Source organism: Mobula hypostoma, chromosome 1 (genome assembly GCF_963921235.1).
Source record: "Mobula hypostoma chromosome 1, sMobHyp1.1, whole genome shotgun sequence".
NCBI classification, from domain to species: domain Eukaryota; kingdom Metazoa; phylum Chordata; class Chondrichthyes; order Myliobatiformes; family Myliobatidae; genus Mobula; species Mobula hypostoma.
Window position 1 is genome coordinate 158098743 of NC_086097.1, and position 18426 is coordinate 158117168.

Below are 18426 nucleotides of genomic sequence, written 5' to 3' on the forward strand. Positions count from 1 at the left end.
AAGTCCATATCCAAAATGCAGAAAACCTGGGGAAATTCTCCTGGCCCAGTGGCAGACCTTTCCTTCTCCGCAGCAGAGCCATCAAAAAGACAGGCAGCCGGAGGTCATTCTCCACACTCACCTCACTGCTTCTGTCCCCTTCATTGCTTTAATCTGCGAAATGGAGTCAAGCAACAGCTTGTGCCCCAACCCTCTGCCTTCACACATACTCCCTCTGTCTCCTGAAATCCTCTCAGAAACTGCAGAGAACTGAAGCAATCAAACAATCTCTAAGCTTCCGCATTTGCCTCAATGTTTCAATCTCCCTCATTGCTTTAATCAGTGAACTATGGATGCTTTAATCAAGGAGTCAAATATCAGGTTGCAACATCCCCGCCAAGAGGATCCTGCACGCTGCCTCTCTCTCCCGAATCCCCTTGGAGAGGGCAAGGCACTGGAACACACAAACAATCTCCAAATAACAAATCACAGGTTCCAACAGTTCCAGAATCACACCCAAGATGAAAAACAAATGTAGAAGATATAAAAGAAGTGAAATATATGGTTTCATGATCTATCCAGAAGATGTCAGCCGACAGAGTGCTGTATGCAGGCACCATCTTGACTGCAATTTTCAAACAACAGTCAAGTTTAACAAACTTAATAAAAGATTACTTTAAGAATTGACTGATTCGCTGGATAAAGAAAGAGTAGTTCACATAATAATGTATATAAAATTCCAACAGGTGTTTAATAATGCATCTTGCAAGAGGTTTTCAGCAAAAATTCATGAGCATGGGTTGAAAGAACATGCAGCTGTAGAAAAAGAAGTTTGGTTGACTAAAGAACAAACAGGGAATGTATGTCATTTAGATGTGAAGAGTTGGGGAAGTGTAACTACAGTCATTTTATTATTGTTACAATAGTAAAATATGTTAATAGCATAATACGTGACTGTTTGATGATATGCTGGATAGGTTCAAGGCAGACACAATTTTATGTAATGCATTTTTTATGGATACAATTTTACGAAACACAAAAAAGGGAGTGTTCATAAAGGAAAAAAAAGTACATTAATGTAATTTCTTTATTCCCAGAAAGTTTGATTGTAAGTAGGTAAAAATATTTTTTAAAAAATTAACTTTAGTGTTTTAATAGGGTGACAGGGTATAAGAAAAAATAGTAATAACATCATGGAAAATAACGATTAATCTCCGGTTTGAACATATAACATTTGAGTACCTGATATTAAATCCATTAGCAGGTAGGGTCATAAGGAGAACTTTTGGCACATTGGCCTTCATAAATCAGGGCACTGAGTACTGAATTTGAGATGTTATGTTGAGTTATGTAAGACATTTGAGAGATCAAAATTAGAACTGTGTGCAGTTCTTTCCTCCAGGAAATATGTCCGTAAGTTTAAAATGGTGCAGAGAATGTTCCTGGGATCCGAGCACCTCAGTTACAGGGAAGTGTTAAATAGATTAGGACTTTATTCCCTGGAGCACAAAGAAAATGAGGGGAGGTTTTTTGAAGGATAGAAAATTATAAGGGGTACAGATAACATTAATGCATACCAGCTTTTGCCCCTCAGGTTTGGTGAGACTAGACCTAGAGATCATAGGTTTAGGGTGAAAGGCGAAATGTCCAAGGTGAATCTTAGGGAGACCTTCTTCACTAACAGGGTGGTGCAGGAGTGGAAATGGTAGACGCAGGTTTAATTGTAACATTTATGATAAATTTGGAAAGGTACATGAATGAGGGAAGTATAGAGGGCTGAGGTCTGGGTACACTAGATAACACTAAGCCGAAAAGCATGCTGGCATGGACTAGATGAGCCAAATGGCCTGTTATTGTGCAGTAAATGTTCTACAGTTCTATAAGTATACAGAGTAGACAGATAGCATAGCTGTGAAATCACAACTATAAGAATGAAAGGGAATTACAATTATGGTAGAAACAAGAAAAAATACTGAGATTTCACAACAGAGCAATTAGCATCTGCAATGAAAACATTATAAGTGTGTGGTCCTTCATTGGACTGTTGTAGAGAATACATTTGAAAATGTCAATATCGGTCTTCTATTTATGATGATGGAACTGAATATAATAGGAAATTGAATAGTGTTTCTTAAAATTATTAAGTATTTAATCAAAGCAAACAAGCAAATATTCTACCTTCTCATTGGGAATTCAATAAAATATAATTTTCTGTATGTCATTGTGAGGCATGTTAGGAGTCCACTGCTCCACTCCTTCTATGCTCATGACAGTGTTGCGAGGCACAGCTCAAACACCATCCATCAATTCACTGATGACACCACTGTTGTTGCCAGAATCACAGATGGGGCTGAGGAGGTGTAGAGGAGTAGGTTGGCTGGTTGAGTGGAGTTGCAGTAACAACACTGCACTCAATGTCAGGAAGACTGAAGAATTGATTGTGGACTTCAGGGAGGAGAAATTGGGAGAACACACAGCAGTCCTCACGGAGGGGTCAGCGGTGGAATGAGTGAGCAATTTCAAGTTCCTGAGCATCAACATCTCAGAAGTTGTATCCTGCTCCCAACGTATTGATGCAAACACAAAAAAATGGCATGCAGACAGCTATTCTTCTTCGGGAGCCTGAAGAAATTTGGTATGTCACCAAAGACTAGCATACTTGTACAGACACAGGATGAAGAGTGTTCTGATTGGTTGTATCATCATCTCGTATGGAGATGCCAATATACAGGATCATGAGAGGCTTCACAGGGTAATCATCTCAGCCAGCTCCAGAAAGGCACAAGCCTCTCCACCATCCAGGACATCTTCAAAAGGCGGTGCCTCAAGTTGGCATCCATCATTAAAGACCCACACCATCCAGGGCATGCTCTTTTCTCATCAGGGACTAGCTGCATGAACCTGAAGACTCACACTCAAATTTTAGAGACAGTTTCTTACCCTCTGTCACCAGATTTCCAAATGGACCATGAACTCATGAACAATATATCATTATTCCTCTTAAGCATGCCCCATCGTATTTCATGGGCAGACCAGCTAAGTGAAATGTACAAGGACACTGGAAGGAGGATGGCAACAGAATTTCTTCAGGGGAAAACTGAAAAAACTGAAAAGCCTCCAACTATGCTGCCACCTGGACACACACATCATCATGGCCAGAAATCCTTTCAGAACCAGTGCAATCAGTGTTACATACCCCGTAACTGGGTTGCCAAACCAGCAGAAATGGAACGCTTGTTGGAGTCTGCGATTACTAGGAACTAATAAAGTTTTATTAAAGAAATAATTAGTACAGTACTCTAATTGTAAGGATATAAATGTAACAGGTTAGCAATGATAATACACACGTATACACAGAAATAGGGTAATAGGAATCAACCAAGCTCTATCGCAGTCTAGGGGTAAAGTGATCAGTCTTAAGTGAAGCAGAGTTCAGTTCAGTTTAGTGCAGTTCGAAGTAATTGCTGTTGTTGTACCGTTGGAGAGAGAGAGAGAGAGATGCAATTTGGCTTCAGGCAGACCTTTTGGCTGTCTTCGCAGTTGGTTTCGGGCAGACCCTTTGATGTCTTCTATCCCACTGTGGTCACTGACTGTGACCCCTCCATTCCAGATACAATCCTTCTTCCGCGGTGAACCCGACACCCAGGCAAGGGCGGACACACACCCCAGGTTCCCACCGATCGTACCTTTACAGTCTGTGAGCCTCTGGTCAGTTCCCGCGAACCGGACCTCCAAACTCTCACCACTTGGGGGGGCACACTGCTCTTTCCAGGGTCTCATGGTGTCGCATGCCTTAGCAAACCTGCTCCTTTTATCCCCCTGCTGGGATATCACCTGTCCATCAAACTTCAATCAGTTCAGGTTCAAAGCAACTGGTCTGTCAATAGCTGAATTGTGTTTCTTTCCCGTTAATCCTTCTCTTCTCTCTTATTAGCATTTTGAATGTTTCTCCATTGTCTTTCTTAACTCTCTCATTAGCATCATCCGTCTGGTACCTCTGCTGGTCGTCACACATGACATCAGAAACAGATTCATTGTTCGTTTCTGAATTCCACCTGTTAAGTACTCACTCTTTACATATCATGAAAATAGTTCCATCCTTAATCAACCACATGTTCTGCACCCTCCATCCAGCCTTTGTAACCAGTATGATGGGAAACCAGAGGAGGCTGAGATATATGCATCATCATTAGTAATGTGTTGGAGGACTGGAGGGTGGCTAAAACATTTTGCTTTTATTTTAGAAGGGTGCAAGGATAACAATTTGGGAACTATAAACTAGTCAGCCTAACATCTGCAGTAGATAAGTTACTGGAAGCAATTCTGAGCGATAAGGTATACAAGCATTCGGAAAGACAGCATGAGAGATTGTCTCATGAATTTGAATGAGATTTTGAAGAAGTAACTAGGAAGGTCAATAAGGGTAGGGTGGTAGATACGGACCTCAGTAAAGCTTTTGATAAAGTTCCTCACAGAAGACTTCTCTGGAAAGTTAGATCACATGGGATTCAGGAAGACCATAAAATATAGGAGCAGAAGCAGGCCATTTGACCCATCAAGTCTGCTCTGCCATTCAATCATGGGCTGATTCAATTTTTACGGTCATCCCCACTCCCCTGCCTTCTCTCTATACCCTTTGATGCCCTGGCTAATCAAGAACCTATCTATCTCTGCCTTAAATGCACCCAATGATTTGGTCTCCACAGCTGCTCGAGGCAACAAATTCCATAGATTTACCACCCTCTGACTAAAGTAATTTCTCCGCATCTCTATTCTAAATGGATGTCCTTCAATCCTGAAGTCATGCCCTCTTGTCCTTGACTCCCTAGCATGGGAAATAACTTTGCCATATCTAATCTGTTCAGGCCTTTTAACATTCAGAATGTTTCTGTGAGATCTCCCCTCATTCTCCTGAACTCCAGGAAATACAGCCCAAGAGCTGTCAGACATTCCTCATACAGTAACCCTTTCATTCCTGGAATCATTCTCGTGAATCTTCTTTGAACCCTCTCTAATATCAGTATATCCTTTCTAAAATACGGAGCCCAAAACTGAACACAATACTCCAAGTGTGGTCTCAGGAGTACCTTGGAGAGCCTCAACATCACATCACTGCTCTTATATTCTATACCTTTAGAAATGAATGCCAACATTGCATTTGCCTTCTTTACCACTGACTCAACCGAAGGTTAACCTTCAGGGTATCCTGTACAAGGACTCCCAAGTCCCTTTGCATCTCTGCATTTTGAATTCTCTCGCCATCTAAATAATAGTCTGCTCATTTATTTCTCCCACCAAAGTGCATGACCATACACTTTCCAACATTGTATTTCATTTGCCACTTCTTTGCCCATTCCCCTGAACTATCTAAGTCTCTCTGCAGGCTCTCTGTTTCCTCAACACTACCCACTCCTCCACCTATCTTTGTATCATCGGCAAATTTAGTCACAAATCTATTAATTCCCAACCACTGATGTTAGGCTATCAGGTCTATAGTTTGCTTCCTGCTGCATCCCACCCTTCTTGAATGGCAGAGTAATATCTGCAGTTTTCCAGTCATTTGATACAATGCCAGAATCTATCGATTCTTGAAAGATTATTGTTAATGCCTCCGCAATCTCTCCAGCTATTTTCTTCAGAACCCAAGGGTGCATTCCATCAGGTCCAGGAGATTTATCCACCCTCAGACTATTAAAGCTTCCTGAGCACCTTCTCAGTCATAATTTTCACTGCACACACTGCACAGAGCTAGCTTATTGGATGCACTATTGGCATAATGGTAAGAAGCAGAGTTAGCTTATTGGATAAACTATTGGCTTGTTCATAAGCAAAATTTTCTGTGATAAATATATTTCAAAACAACATGTTTGATTCTGGTCAACTATTGCTTGTTTTCTTCAATTTAAGATTGTGTACTAAATGCAAAATAAATGGAATGGTACTGAAAGTTACACATTGAACCTTAACATCTAATGCTCACTTCTTTATCTAACAGTAGATCCCTATAGAATTCTTCAAAGTACTTTGTTTAATCGTGTTACATTTAAAGACTTATTGTTGATTGCTACTGGCCACAGAGTAAAAATGTATTGAAGGCATCCGTTATACTTGCGAGACCATGGATCTGCACCTGGAAAGTCTTCACTCTCCAGGGCTCAGGCTTGGGCAAGGTTGTATGGAAGACTGGCAGTTTCCCATGCTGCAAGTCTCCCCTCTCCACAACACCGATGTTGTCCAAGGGAAGGGCAAGGGCCAATACAGCTTGGCACCAGTGTCGTCACAGAGCACTGTGTGGTTAAGTGCCTTGCTCAAGGACATAACACACTGCCTCAGTTGGGGATTGAACTCACGACCTTCAGATCGCTAGTCCAATGCCTTAACCACTTGGCAACATGTACAATTTCATTCAAAATCAGTGTTTAACTTCTTCAAAGCAACTTCATGGTCCTCCTTTTTAATTTTGATTAACCTTGCACTTACTAAACTTTTAATCAGCAAAAATTAAACAAAAATTGTGAACTATATTGTTAATTGAGAATGCAATAAAGGAATAAAGAAGAAGTTTTCATCTTTATTCTATTGTGCTTTACACCACTATCTTTCTTTCACAAGCCATTCCAGTTGCTTCAGATTCTACATGGTATTGAAACTCTACCCACTACCCCTTTTCACTGTATTATAATGAGTGGAAATCTACCATATACTCCAACAGGCTAATACCACAGTGAAGTCGGATTGTATACTAGATTCCTGTGAACTGGGCAGGAGCTAAGCATGACTTCGACCTACTTAGACACAAAGCATCAAGTAAAATGCCAGGGTTTACTGTGTTGTCAGCCGAAAAAAAAATAAAAAATAGCAGATAATGGATATCTGAAATAAACCTAGAAATGCTGGAAACATTCAGTAAGGCAGCAACTGTTGAAAGATCATCAAGAGTTAAAATCTCAGATCCAAAACCTCTCATCAGAACTGAGAAAGAAAGAAAACAAACAACAGGAATTCTGCAGATGCTGGAAATTCAAGCAACACACATCAAAGTTGCTGGTGAACGCAGCAGGCCAGGCAGCATCTATAGGAAGAGGTGCAGTCGACGTTTCAGGCCGAGACCCTTCGTCAGGACTAACTGAAGGAAGAAAGAAAACAAGTTAGTTTCAGTGCATAAAAAAAGTTGGAGTGGGGTGGGTAGAACAAAGGGAATATCTCACAGGATGAACCAAATGAGTTAATGTGACACTGAGAGGCTGATTATGCTTCTCCATCTGTGTTAAATGTTGCTCATATAGAGTGTGGGATTTGCCCAGACTATGTCATACTGCTAAGGCAACAAAAAATGAGTCAAACTCACAGACAAATGATATGTAGATTCTGCTAATTCTTGGATAGAAAGAAAACAAAAGAAAGTGTTACATAAAATTGGAGAAGCAGCAATTGTTCTAGTTCATCCATAAACTTATAAAATGGTTGCTATTGCTGACTAATAATGTAAGTAACACTTGCCAATCAATCTTAGCCATGGTGATTTTTGAGCAGTGGCCAAATCAGAGATCTGAAGTGTGAGAAGACCTTTTCACTCAATTTCGCCGAGCGACCCAATAATGCATTGTCCAGCGGTAGTTTGGTGTTTTGAACGATGGCTAATCAGTGATTGGGATTGATTGGCAAGAACAAAATCAAATAAGGCAGGCACAAGCAGCGTGGCCATTGTTGAAGTGGACAGTGTTAGAGTGAGGATTTTGTGGCATTAGCTATTCAAGGCTTCAGCGAGGCGAGGCTTGTGAGAGAAAGTGAAAAGCTGTAGGTGCATTTTTTAAATATTGTTTTCCCTTCTTTATATTTGCTCAGTTAGAACAGTAGGGACACCAGGCAGGATAGTTGAATGCTCCTCTTGCAGGACGTGGTAAGGCAGAGAAACCTCCTGTGTTGACTACACCTGTGAGTTGTAGCTTCTAACATTCCGTATTCAGGAGTTGGAGCTGGAGCTAGATGAAAACTGGCTCGTTTCGGAGGCTGAGGGGGTGACAGATAGGACATATAGAGAGGTAGTTATACCCCAGGTGCAGGACACGGGAAAATGTGTGACAGTCCAGGCAGTGCAAAGGGATCAAACAGCCAATGCAGAATACCCCTGTGGCCATTTCTCTTAACAATAGGTATACCACTTTGGAGACATTTTGGGGGGTGGGGGTGATGACCAAGTAGAGGAAAGTCACAGTGAACATATTTCTGACACTGAGTCTGGCTCTGTGACTCAGATGTGAAGGGAAGAAAGGAGGTGAACTGTGGTGATAGGGAATTCATTAGTTAGGGGAACAGAAAGGAGGTTCTGTGGATGGAATTCCTGGATGGTACGTTGTTTCCCGGGTGCAACAGTCCAGAACACCTCAGATTGAGTCCTCAGATCTCTTAAGTGGGAGGGTGAACAGCCAGAGGTCATGGTCTATGTAGGTACCAATGACAAAGGTAGGAAGAGTAACGAGGTTCTGCAAAATGAATTCAGTGCTAAGTTAAAGGGCAGGACATCCAGGGTTGTGATCTCAGGATTGCTCGCATGCCACGTGCTAGTGAGACCAGAACTAGGAAGATTATACAGTTCAATGTGTGGCTAAGGAGTTGGTGTAGGAGGGAGGGCATAAGAATTTAGGATCATTGTGCTCTCTTCCAGGGAATATGGGACCTGTACAGAAGGGACAGTTTGCATTGGTACTGGAGTGGAAAGGTTTGATCGTGCTGCATGGGGTCGGGATGGTTGAACTAGAGTTGCAGGAGATGGGATCCAGAGTGCCAGAGCAAGTGAGACTTGCTTACAGGAGGGACAGGACTGGCAGCTCAGTAATCTGGGGTTCCATTGTTTTAGATGTGACAGAGCAGGAGGGTAGCATTACTAGTTAGGGAAAATGTCATGATAGTGCTCAATCAAGGCAGACTGAAGAACTCATTTAGTCAGGCATTTTGGTGGAACTGAGAAATAAGAAAGGTATCACCACGTTATTACTGACCACCCAACAGTCCAAGGGATTTAAAGGAACAAATTTGCAGAGAGATTGTTTCAAGAAACATTAGGTTGTTATAATAGGTGATTTTAACTTCCCATATGTTGACCAGGGCTCCGATACTGTAGAAGAACTAGACGGGATAGAGTTTGTCCGATAAGTTCAGGAAGGTTTCCTTAACTGGTACAAGAAGTCCCAATGAGAAAGTGCGCAATAGCTGATCTGCTTTGAAGGAATGAGACAGGGCAGGTGACAGAAGTTTGTGTAGGGGAACACTTTGCATCTAGTGACCACAATGCCATTAGTTTCAAAGTAAATATATAAAAAGATCAGTCTGCTCTGTGGGTTGAAATTCTAAATTCGAGAAAAGCAAATTTTGATGTCCTCAGAAAGGATCCGGGAAGTGTGGATTGGGACAGGCTATTTTCTGGCAAAGTTATACTTGGCAAGTAGGAGGCCTAAAAAAGTGAAATTTTGAGAGTACAAAGCTTGTATATGCCTGAAAGAATAAAAGATCGAAATAACAGGGTTAGGGAACCTTGGTTATCAAGAGATATTGAGGCCCTGTTTAAAAAGTAAAGGAAGCACATATTGGCTATAGGCAGATAGGAACAAATGAGGAGATTACGAATATAAGAAATGCAAGAGCACATTTAAAAAAGAAATCAGGAGGGCTAAAAGTAGATATGATGTTGCCCTAGCAGACATGAAGGAGAATCCAAAGGATTCTGCAGATACATGAAGAGCCAAAGGATTGCAAAGGACAAAGTTGGTCCTCTGGAGGACCAGAAAGAATGGTAATTCATGCATGGAGCCAAAAGAGTTAGGGGAGATCTTAAATGGTGATTTGCATCTGTATTTACTCAGGAGATGGACACAGGGTCTATAGAAGCGAGGCAAAGCAGCATCGACTTCCTAGACCCTAAACAGATTACAGAAGAGAAAGTGTTTGCTGTCCTGAGGTAAATCAGGGTGGATAAATCTCCAGGGGCTCACAAGGTGTTCCCTTGGGCCTTGTGGGAGCCAAGTGCAGAAATTGCAGTGGCCTTAGCAGAAATTTTTAAATTATCCTTAGTGACAGGTGAGATACTGGAGGATTGGGGGATAGCTAATGTTGTTCTTCTGTTTAAGAAAGTCTCGAAAATAAACCACAAAATTATAGACTGGTGAGCCTGACATCAGTGGTGGGAAAGTTATTGGAAGGTATTCTAAGGGGCTGGATATATGAGTAATTGGATAGACATGGATAGATTAGGGATAGACAGTACGGCTTTGTGTGTGATAGGTCATGTCTAACCAAACTTATAGATTTTTTTGAGGAAGTTACCAGGAAAGTTGATGAAGACAAGGCAGTGGATGTTGTCTACATGAACTTTAGCAAGGCATTTGACAAGATTCCGCATGGGAGGTTGGTTAAGAAGGTTCAGTCTCAGCATTCAAGATGAGGTAGTAAATTAGATTAGACATTGGCTTTGTTGGAGGAGCCAGACAGTGGTAGTAGATAATTGCCTCTCTGATTAGAGGCCTGTGATTGCGAAGTGCTACAGGGATCAATGCTGGGTCCGTTGTTGTGGTCATCTATATCAATGACCTAGATGATCACTGGATCAGCAAATTTGCAGATGACACTAAGATTGAGAGTGTATTGGACAACGAGGAAGACTATCAGAGCTTGCAGTGGGTTCTGGACCAGCAGGAAAAATGGGCTGAAAAATGGCAAATGGAATTTAATGCAGACAAGTGCGAGGTGTTGCACTTCTGTAGGATCAACCCGGGTATAAATGTCTTACACAGTGAATGGTAGGGCACTGAGTAGTGGTGTAGAAAAAGGTATCTGGAAATACAGGTCCATAATTCATTGAAAGTAATCTCAGATATAGATATGGTCATGAAGAAGCTTAGGAGGAGACAATGGTGCCTAACGGTGACTTCTTTGCTTGTATCTTTGGAAACAGCTCTAATTCCATCTTTAATATCTCTATTTTTCCCTTTCAGGCTTCGTTTGAAAACTCTGACCTGGAGTTACATGCTGACTTCAATTCTTTGCAGGAATGCGACCCACTCTCGGGGTTTCACGACTGGCCATTATTCAATATGCCAAGGATGCGGCCAAAGAGATTAGCTCATCTTTGGAGCTCTGGGATTTCATGGCTCTGGAGGTGGTTGGACCGAAGGTCGGTGTCTCTGCAGGGAACCGGTGTGTCATACGAAATGGAAGATCGAAAGCAGCAAGCTGGCTGCTGGCTGTGTGCCCAGACAACCAAGTTCTTTGGGCACAGAGCTAAGAAAAAAGTGACACAATGCCCTTATAACATCGTGAATCGGCGAGTTGTTTGCTAGGTCTCCCCTCTCGCTATGAAATGGAGACATCTCTTTTTCTCTTATTAGGGAGAGAGAGCCTGTGGTATGTCAGATACCAGGTGAACGAGTCGTCTTTGGGGTACTGCAAGTCTGTGTCTTTGCTGTTGCTTTGCTGCACGCTTGAGTGCTCAGTGGTGGGTGCTGATGCTTTTTTTTGCCGGTGGGGGAAGGGGGATCATTGCTTTGATGCTGCTTATGAGTGGGAGGGGGGAGCTGGGGGGGGTCTTTGGGGTTCTAACATTTAACTGCTATTCATTCTTTGGGGGCACTCCTCTGTTTTCGTGGATGGTTCCAAGAAAAAGTATTTCAGGATGTATATTGTATCCATTTCTCTGACATTAAGTGTACCTTTGAAACCTTTCAGAAAGCTTTTGGCACAGTGGCCTTCGTAAGTCAAAGTATTGAGTACAGGAGATGGGATCTTATGTTGAAATTGTATAAGACATTGGTGAGGCCCAAATTGGAGTATTGTGTGCACTTTTAGTCATCTACTTACAGGAAAGATGTAAGTATGATTGAAAGAGCACAGAGAAAATTTATAAGTATGTTGCCAGGACTGGAGGTCCTGAGTTATAAGAAACAATTGAATAGATTAGAATCTTATTCCTTGGAATTTACAAGATTGGGAGGAGATTTTTTAGAGGTATACAAAATTATGAGGGGCATAGATAGGGTAAATGTAAGCAGGCTTTTTCACTTTTTCCACTAAGGTTGGGTAGCACTACAACTAGAGGTAATGGGTGAACATTTTAAGAGGAATATGAGGAGAAGCTTCTTCACTCAGAGAGTATTGAGAGTACGGAATGAGCTGCTAGTGCAAGTGGTGATGCATGCAGAATTTCAACATTTATGAGAAGTTTGAATAGGTACATGGATGGTTGGGATATGGAGGGCTATGGTCCCAGTGCAGGGCGATGAGAGTATGTAGGTTAAATAGTTTCGGCATGGACTAGATGGGCCAAAGGACCTGTTTCTGTGCGGTTCTTCCCTAAGACTCTAATTTAGCCTCTTTCATTTAAAATCAGGAATCTACTCTTGAAGTTTGCTACATCAAATCCCACCTTATTGAAGAATTATATCATATTATGTTCCAGAGGAAATTACATAAGTTTGATTAACGTGATTTAAATTTAATGTAGAAATGATCACAGTGTGTTATGTAAACAGCCGTATTTCAGACAATTTTTTTCAGCTTTACACTTTTAATTCATTTTCAGGATTTGGGCTTCATTGCTAAGACCAGCCTTCACTGCACATCATTAATTGCTCTTGAGGGGACCATAATACCATAAATCTATAAGACACAGGAGCACAATTAAGCCATTTGGCCCACCGAGTCTGCTCCGCCATTCCATCATGGCTGATTTATTATCCCTCTCATCCCCCTGCCATCTCCCTGAAACCTTTGATGCCCTGACTAATCAAGAAACTATCAAGTGTCCACTTTAAATATAGTCAATGAGTTAGCCTCCACAGCCATCTGTGGCAATGAATTCCACTGATTCACTACCCTCTGGTTAAAGAAATTCTTCCTCGTCTCGTTTCTAAGTAGCCGTGCCTCTGTTCTGAGTTTGTACCCTCTGGTCATAGACTTCTCCACTATGGGAAACATCCACTTCACATCTGAGCCTTTCAATATTGAATAGGTTTCAATGGGATCCCCTATCCATACTTGTGAACCTCCTCCATTCTCGTGATCCTTTTTTAAAATCTCCTCCTCAACCCCAGTTCCCAGCCTTCTCCTCGTAACCTTTGATGCCATGTCCAATCAAGAACCTGTCAATCTCTGCCTTAAATACACCCAATGACCTGGCCTCCACAGCTGCATGTGGCAACAAATTCCACAAATTCACCACCCTTTGGCTAAAGAAATTTCTTTGCATCTGTTTTGAAAGGGCGCCCCTCTATCCTGAGGCTGTGTCTTCTTGTTCTAGACTCTCCCACCATGGGAAACATCCTTTCCACATCTACTCTGTCTAGGCTTTTCAACATTTGAAAGGTTTCAACGAGATCCCCCCTCATCTTTCTGAATCCCAGCGAGTACAGACCCACAGCCATCAAACATTCCTCATATGATATCCCTTTCGTTTCAGGAATAGTCCTTGTGAACCTCATCTGGAACCTCTCCAATGCCAGCACATCTTTTCTAAGATGAGGGGCCCAAAAGTGTTCACAATACTCAAGGTGAGGCCTCACCAGTGCCTTATAAAGCCTCAGCATCACATCCCTGCTTTTGTATTCTAGACCTCTTGAAATGAATGCTAACATGGCATTTACCTTCCTCACCATCTCAACCTGCAAGTTAACCTTCAGGGTGTTCTGCACAAGAACTCCCAAGTCCCTCTGCATCTCAGATTCCTGGATTTTCTCCCCATTTAGAAAACAGTCTGCACATTTATTTCTACTACCAAAGTGTGGTTTGACCAATGCCTTATCAAGCCTCAGCATTACATCCTTGCTCTTATATTCTAGTCCTCTTGAAACTAATGCTGATGTAGCATTTGCCTTGCTCACCACTGACTTAACCTGCAAGTTAACCTTTAGCGAGTCCTGCACAAGGATTTCTATTTTTTGAATTTTCTTACTGTTTAGAAAATAGTCTCTGCCTTTATTTTTCTACCAAAGTGCATGACCACACACTTCCCGACATTGTATTCCATCTGTCACTTCTTTTGTACATTCTACCAATTTTACTAAGTCCTAATGCAGAGCACCTACTTCCTCAATAATACCCGCCCTTGCATTTACTTTTGTATTGTCTACAAACTTCTCCACAAAGCCATCAAAATCATTGACATATAACGTGAAAGGAAGTAGTCCCAACACGGACCCCTGTGGAAAACTATTAATCACCAGAAAAGGCCCCCTTTACTTCCACTCCTTGCCTCTTGCCAGTAAGCTAATCTTCTATCCATCCTAGTAACTTTCCTTTAATACCATAGGCTCTTAGCTTGTTAAGCTCTCTCATGTGTAGTACCTTGTCAAATGTCTTCTGAAAACCCAAGTAAACGACATTCTCTGACTATCATTTGTCTATCCTGCCTGTTATTTCCTCAAAGTATTCTAACAGAAGGTCATGGTCACCTTCCTTCTTGAACCACTGTTGTCTTTCTAGTAAAGGCACACCAATGGTGTTGTTGGGAAGGGAGTCCAGGATTTAGAGTTTGAGGATATGTAATGACAGATCTCTGAAATGGCTGAATGAACTGTTCATTTCCAGATGCAATAAGGAATGGAGAATAACTGCTCGTGACATCCACATCTCATGAATGAATGAATAAATCAAGGTAACTATGTGACTAAAATAAATTTCAAAGAGTTGAGAAATAAGCTTTGTGGCAATTAAATCTGATCTAATTAAAACCCTCTGTTGTTTATACAAAATGTTAGGGAACACAACAGCCCCTAGGTACTAAATCAAAATAATTCCAACCATGACCTAAAGAATAGGCTTAATATTACACAAAACAATGTGAAAAATATCTCTGAAATCGATACATTCAATACATTGAATTATGTAGGTTTTCTTTCAATGGATCTGGACATGCCTTGCATTTATAGCTCATCCATAATGCCCTTGAGGAGATTGTGTTGAACTGCCCTCCTGAATCAATGTAATCCTTCTGATAAAGGTTGGTTGGAGTGCTTCAGAATTTCAACTTAGCAACAATGAAAGATGATGTCCAAACTGGAATGCTGCAAGACTTGGAGGGGAACCTACAATTGATGGTGTTTTCTTGCACCTGCTACCATTGTCTTTCTGAGATGGAAACCATGATTTAGGAGGTGCTGTCAGAGTACTCCGGAGAAGTAAATTCCATGCATTTTGCATATGGTGTATTCTGCAGTTACTATGTAAAAGTGGTGGAAAAAATGCCTAGGGTGACTGACGGATGCCAATCAAGTATGTTGCTCTGTTCTGAATAGTGTTAAACTTCATCCAGGCAAGTGAAGTGTGTTGACTATTTGAGATGTCAGGACATCCTCCACAGGATACCCTGTCTCTGAACTGCTCCTGTAGCCAGGGTGTTTCCATGGTTAATCCAGCCATGTTTCCAGCCAATGGTGGCATGCAGGATACTAATGACAGGAAAACCAGTGATTGTAATGTTAAGGATAGGTTGGCTAGATTTGGACATCCACTGAAGTTTTCTGAGTCTCCACTGTACACCTATAGAAGTTTGCAAGAGTCCACCAGTTGTGGTAACTGTGCCTCCAGATCTCTGAAATAGCTCAGCAAACTGCTCATTTCATGAGGTAATTAGGTACAGACAAGAAATGCCAATGACTTCTACATTTCATGAATGAAGTAATAAATAAATACAATCATGAAACTGGGAGTATTTTACAGGAATTATAAAATATGGTTGTTGGCAATTAAGATCTGTGTAATTATAACCCCATGTTGTTTGTCTAAATTGTTAAGGAATACAATGATAAGTACTTGATGAAAATGATTAAAATCATAAGTAAAATAGCAGGTTTTCCCATTAAAAATAAGCAATGTTACAAATATAAATGAAATATGCATAATTTAAAATAGAAATATATTAGTTTTATTTAATATATTTATTTTCAGGAATGCTGGCAAGGAGACCCATTGTTGCCATTGAAAAGGTGGTGCTAAACTACCTCATTACAACTGACTGTTAAATCCTTCTGGTGAAGGTGCCTGACAATACCATTGGAGAGGGAGTTTGTGTCTAAATCAGACCATGGTGCTGTTACATGGATTGTATCATTTCTGAGGACTTACAATTTTAATTGAACATTGGGTGACCATCTGTGAATATCCCCAGTTATGATGGAAGGAAGTTCAGTAATGAAGCAGTTGAAAATGTCTAGTTCACCATTGTAAGGATCTCCTATGGCAGTGATATTCTGTGGCTGGAATAGATGACCTCCAACAATCGAGGAGCTAACTAACCTATTTCTTTGTCAAAGATTTTTGGCTCATCCTTTCCTGAGTTTATGCTCTATTTAAGCCTCTTCCCATTTTCACCATATATCAATGTAACCCTCTTCTCCCTTATATGCTTGACAAACTTCCCCTTAAATGTACACACATTATTCACTTCAAGCAACATCCTCCAGCAGTTCTACATTCACACCTCCCTTTAGGTTAAGAACTTTCTCCTGAATTCTTTCTTGGATTTTTATAAGAAACTAACCATTATTGTTGGTTTTTAACTTTTATTCTCCCTACATTGGAGATAATCTTTACTTCTGTTCTATACCCTTTAATATTTTCTTCCATTTTAGACCTTCTGATTCTGGTAAAATTTATCTGGATGCTCTTCAGTGCTACTGTATATTTTATTTTAAAAATATTTAACAATCAAACCGTACATTTTGTTCTAAGTAATCTAATCAAGGGTTGTCAGAAAATTTACCATAATCTTCTGATTTCTCTATCCTGGACATCTAGAATAAACACCAGTAGTCTGCAGTATTTGTGACCATGATAACTTTTGGTGTAACTTTTAGTGATAGATATACTTTTACTCTGAGATCCCTTTGTTTTTCTATTCTACCTCCCTATTGCACCCCTGACGTAGTTATCTATCTATCTATTTATTTATTGAGATACAACACAGAATATGCCCTTCCAATCTTCGAGACCCTAATCACAGGATAACTTACAATAACCAATTAACCTACATCCTGTATGTCTTTGGACTGTGGGAGGAAACCAGAGCACCTAGAGGAAACCAACATGGTCACAGCTAGAACGTACAAACTCCTTACAGGTACAGGCAGAGGTGGGTATTGAACCCCTGTTGTCTATACTGTAAAGCTTTGTGCTAACTACTACGCTACTGTACCACCCTAAATATACTTTGCATTGAAAATCACAGTCAGTGAATCATACAGCATGGAACAGACCTTTCAGCCCATCAAGTTCATGCAAATTGTCCAGAACCCATTTATCCTAATCTGATCCTAAATCCATTTTATTTTCTCACATTTCCATCAATTCCCTCAGATTCTGCTACTCATCTGAACTCCAGATCTGTAGTATGTGGAAAATCCATGTGTTTTTTTGCACTACATTTTGGGCTGAAGGGCCTGTTCCTGTTACATTTACAATGGTCACAGATAGCACCACCAGAGGTCAGGATCGATTTTGCTTTGTCAGGCCTGTGAGGTAGCAGCTCCGGCAGCTGTCCACGGGATTATTTACACCTTTGTTGAACTTCATTTGCAATTTATAAACTCACACAAAACAAATACCAACATGCCATAAAGTTACAATCAAAGAAACAGGAATATGAACAGAAATCACCTAGCATACAACACACACAGAATGCTGGAGGAACTCAGCAGGCGAGGCAGCATCTATGGAAAAGAATACAGTTGATGTTTCAGGCCGAGACCCTTTGGCATGACGAGGGGCCTCAGCCCAAAACATTGACTGTATTGTCTGTCATAGATGCTGCCTGGCCTGTTGAGTTCCTCCAGCATTTTGTGTGTGTTGCTTAGATTTCCAGCATCTGCAGATTTTCTCTTGTTTATCTGGCATCAGTCAAATTCTAGGATACATTTACTTACACAGTACCTTCTTGAGATAAGAAAATGTTAAACTGTCAATAAAAGACATACTTATATGGTGGTATAGCCACAGAGAAAAAAAACTTTGAATCAGTCGTGAACAGTCACGTGATATTTGCAAGCCTAATTGTATATGCAATAGTTACATAGAAAATAGGGACTCAAAGAAATTGTGCACATAGAAGGATCTCAGCAGCCAGCTGGGATATAAGGTTTAAATCACTCATCAGACTTGAAGTGCTTGTTGCTTTAGAACTTGCATTCTGTGGGACAGGTTCCTACTTAATCTTTGCACTGGTAGTCAAATAGTAATCATCTCTATGAGAAAAAGTTAGTCATTTATGCCTTAGGCAGATCAATCACCTCCACAATATAGTTGGCTACTGAGATTTTTTACCATGAAGCGATTTTAAAATGCTGGAAAGCATTGTACACTGATCATCCCATACTGGTCACCTCTGGTTATGTTTTATCTCAGAAGTGGAAATATTCTTTGAAATATAGTCTATCAAACTTTGCATTAAAACCTTCCATTGGGTCA